Here is a 4,815-nt window from a genome sequence, read left to right as displayed (position 1 = left end):
CCTGAAGACACAAAAGAGAATAGTAAAACCAAAAACACTCAGTTTGAAAAAATTGTTGCAGTAATCCGCACGTGCTAGTAAAAGATGTAAAAAACAGGGTATTTGGTTGATACGTTTTTTGCATAAAATGTATACTAAGCTGCTCTACCAAACTTCACGGTATACCCTTATCAGAGCAGTCCTAACTAATGTATGCAATCCCTATCTGATGTATTAAAAAACCTGATCATCTGTATATTACCTGGGTGAACAGGGTTCAGAGAGGAAAAATCCATGTGTGCATACAGAGTAGAACAGCTTTTGTGCAGATAGCCCAAGAGGAGTGGTGGGTAGCTCCCCAGTCTTGTAGACACAAGAGAACAATTATGGAAACAGGAACACATGGGCTACTTGCACAGTGAACAAGTCTGTAGGATCATGTTCACACACCACCAAGAAACCTGAAGACACAAAAGAGAATAGCAAAACCAAAAACACTCAGTTTGAAAAAATTGTTGCAGTAATCCGCAAGTGCTAGTAAAAGATGTAAAAAACAGGGTATTTGGTTGATACGTTTTTTGCAAAAAATGTATACTAAGCTGCTCTACCAAACTTCACGGTATACCCTTATCAGAGCAGTCCTAACTAATGTATGCAATCCCTATCTGATGTATTTAAAAACCTGATCATCTGTATATTACCTGTGTGAACAGGGTTCAGAGAGGAAAAATCCATGTGTGCATACAGAGTAGAACAGCTTTTGTGCAGATAGCCCAAGAGGAGTGGTGGGTAGCTCCCCAGTCTTGTAGACACAAGAGAACAATTATGGAAACAGGAACACATGGGCTACTTGCACAGTGAACAAGTCTGTAGGATCATGTTCACACACCACCAAGAAACCTGAAGACACAAAAGAGAATAGTAAAACCAAAAACACTCAGTTTGAAAAAATTGTTGCAGTAATCCGCAAGTGCTAGTAAAAGATGTAAAAAACAGGGTATTTGGTTGATACGTTTTTTGCAAAAAATGTATACTAAGCTGCTCTACCAAACTTCACGGTATACCCTTATCAGAGCAGTCCTAACTAATGTATGCAATCATTATCTGATGTATTTAAAAACCTGATCATCTGTATATTACCTGTGTGAACAGGGTTCAGAGAGGAAAAATCCATGTGTGCATACAGAGTAGAACAGCTTTTGTGCAGATAGCCCAAGAGGAGTGGTGGGTAGCTCCCCAGTCTTGTAGACACAAGAGAACAATTATGGAAACAGGAACACATGGGCTACTTGCACAGTGAACAAGTCTGTAGGATCATGTTCACACACCACCAAGAAACCTGAAGACACAAAAGAGAATAGTAAAACCAAAAACACTCAGTTTGAAAAAATTGTTGCAGTAATCCGCAAGTGCTAGTAAAAGATGTAAAAAACAGGGTATTAGGTTGATACGTTTTTTGCAAAAAATGTATACTAAGCTGCTCTACCAAACTTCACGGTATACCCTTATCAGAGCAGTTCTAACTAATGTATGCAATCATTATCTGATGTATTTAAAAACCTGATCATCTGTATATTACCTGTGTGAACAGGGTTCAGAGAGGAAAAATCCATGTGTGCATACAGAGTAGAACAGCTTTTGTGCAGATAGCCCAAGAGGAGTGGTGGGTAGCTCCCCAGTCTTGGGCTATCTGCACAAAAGCTGTTCTACCAGGAGCGGCGATACGCGTGGGATTCACCCACACCCTCCTTTTCTCTCCTCTCTCCCTTTCAGTCCTCATACTGGGGTCGGATTATCCAGAGCCTCCCTCTGCATATCAGCAGATCTTATCTTACTGCGGGCTCTGGGCTCTATGAGGGCTTTGCACTCAGGACAGGCTGGTTAGTATTGTATGCCTAATCCAGAGCCTTTCTCTGCACAGCAGCAGATCTTATCTTATTGCGGGCTCTGGGCTTTACAGAGGGCTTTGCACTCAGGACAGGCTGGTTAGTATTGTATGCCCAGTCCAGTCATATTATGCAGATACCATTGAATTTCAACACTGGTGTATTCCACAGGTCTTGTATTTGCTAGACACAACTCTGCATTGTGCTTTTTCTACGACTCCAGTAGGGACTTTAGCACATACATGTGCTGTGACCACTGTCCCCATTTGGGGACGCCCTTATTTTGCTTTCTCATACAAATATTAGGGATTTGGTCATTTATATATTTTGGTATAATTGTTTTGGTATATTTTTCTGGGGGAATTTTGTGTACATGATTGTTATTACAGTACAACTTGGATTACTTCCCTGCATATTGCATCTCTAACATGTATGTACTTAGAGAGCATTATATTGTACATCTTTATATAGGAATGGGTGTATTGTTGTGGTTTTAATTGGTTTTATATTCTTGTGTCTTTTTGGTGTTCATATAAATAAATTTATATATTTTCAGTATTCTTGGAACAGGTGTGCACATTTTTATGCATGGGCTTTCTCTTTCTTTGGTTCTATATTGCTTATTCCATGCATTTAGTAGCTCCCTGTTTTAATGTTTATTAGAATATATTATATATTACTACATTATAGTGGTGCACCTGATCTCTTTACGATTCTTTGTTTGAATCTGTCCCGGAGCCTGAGCTGTAATTTTAAACTTTGGGCATGCGCAGTTAGGCTACGTTCACACTAGCGTTCTGCTAGTGTGCGTCGCCTTAGCGTCGGGCGACGCAGCGGCGACGCACTCGTCATGCGCCCCTATGTTTAACATGGGGGACGCATGCGTTTTTGTGTGTTGCGTTTTGCAACACTTGCGTCTTTTTTGCCGCTAGCGTCGGACCAAGAAAACGCAGCAAGTTGCATTTTTCTTGCATCCGATTTTCGGCAAAAAACGACGCACGCGTCGCAAAACGCAGCGTTTTTGCGTGCGTTTTGCCGCGTTTTTGTGTGCGTCGTGCGTTGCGTCGCCGACGCAGCGGCGCGCAACGCTAGTCTGAACGTAGCCTTAGCGCTGCCAATCTGACATCATTTGGTGTCAGGCTGACTACGCCTGTGTGTCCGCCCTTCCCGAGATCCCGCCCCGCAGTGTCTTCTGATTTATTCACACTGCGGGGCTGGGATTCATTGGCATGCGCAGTGCATATCTTCGCCTCTCACTCATCTCCTTCCACCTTCTTGAGACTGTGCGGCGTCAGCTGATCCCTAATCACATGCCACGGCCGTGACACGGCACAGTCTGAAGAAGGCGGAAGGAGATGAGTGAGAGGCGAAGATATGCACTGCGCATGCCCATGAATCCCAGCCCCACAGTGTGAATAAATCAGAAGACACTGCGGGGCTGGATCTCGGGCAGCGCGACCACACCGGCGCAGTCAGCCTGACATCAAATGATGTCAGAAGACGGGCAGCGCTAACTGCACATGGCCAAGGGATAACATAACAGCGCAGGCTCCAGGACAGATTCAAACAACGCTCAGGAGGTGGCGCACAGCGCCAAGGGGGTATGAGTGACGGCTGTGCCGTATCTGATTAGGAAGGAAAGCCCCGCCTCCGGGTCTTTCATGGTATGAAGGGGCACATTTTATAAGTGGTTAGTTCAGCGTGTGCAAGGAGAATAACTAAAAAAGCCAACTTGTCCAAATGTAGCATTAGTGCTGCACAAGTGGGCTCTTTCAATTACAAACGCCTGGGGGGACAGGTTTCCTTTAATTTCTATAGTAGTGTGAGTGTGGAGGGAGCAGGAAAAATTGCCAGATACACCGCTGGGGATCAGCTGATGTTACTGAACCCCAATAACACGGCAGCAAGTGTTGACTGTGCAGACAGCACTTCCGGGCAGTTGGCGGTGTTGGAGCCCAGGATCAATGCTAGAAGCAGAGTGTAGGCAGAGGCCTAATTGGAGCAAGTTTAATATCTGCAATCCCAATAACAGAGGAGCAACTGTTGACTGTGCAGACAGCACTGCCGGGCAGCAACTGGCGGTGTTGGAGCCCAGGGTAAATGCAAGAAACTGAGTGGAGAACTTGCAGCAGACACAGCAGGGGAGCAGCTGGTGTTACTGAACCCCAATAACAGAGGAGCAACTGTTGACTGTGCAGACAGCACTTCCAGGCAGCAACTGGCGGTGTTGGAGCCCAGGGTCAATGCAAGAAACTGAGTGGAGTACTTGCCGCACACACAGCAGGGGAAAAGCTGGCATTACTGAACCCCAATAACAGAGGAGCATCTGTTGACTTTGCAGACAGCACTTCCGGTCAGCAACTGGTGGTGTTGGAGCCCAGGGTCAATGCAAGAAACTGAGTGGAGAACTTGCTGCACACCCAGCAAGGGAGCAGCTGACATTACTGAACCCCAATAACAGAGGAGCAACTGTTGACTGTGCAGACAGCACTTCCGGGCAGCAACTGGCGGTGTTGGAGCCCAGGGTCAATGCTAAAAAATGACTGGAGAACTTACCGCACACACAGCAGGGGAGCAGCTGGTGTTACTGACCCCCAATAGCAAAGGAGCAACTGTTGACTGTGCAGACAGCACTTCCGGGCAGCAACTGGCGGTGTTGGAGCCCAGGGTCAATGCAAGAAACTGAGTGGAGAACTTGCCGCACACACAGCAGGGGAGCAGCTGGCATTATTGAACCCCAATAACACTGGAGCAGGTGTTGACTGTGCAGACAGCACTTCCGGGCAGCAACTGGCGGTGTTGGAACCAAGGGTCAATGCAAGAAACTGAGTGGAGAACTTTACGCACACACAGCAGGGGAGCAGCTGGCGTTACTGAACTCCAATAACAGAGGAGCAACTGTTGACTGTGCAGACCGCACTTCCGGGCAGCAACTGGAGGTGTTGGAGCC

The sequence above is a fragment of the Ranitomeya imitator genome, chromosome 2 (genome assembly GCF_032444005.1).
Source record: "Ranitomeya imitator isolate aRanImi1 chromosome 2, aRanImi1.pri, whole genome shotgun sequence".
Taxonomy (NCBI): domain Eukaryota; kingdom Metazoa; phylum Chordata; class Amphibia; order Anura; family Dendrobatidae; genus Ranitomeya; species Ranitomeya imitator.
This window is presented reverse-complemented; position numbering follows the sequence as displayed.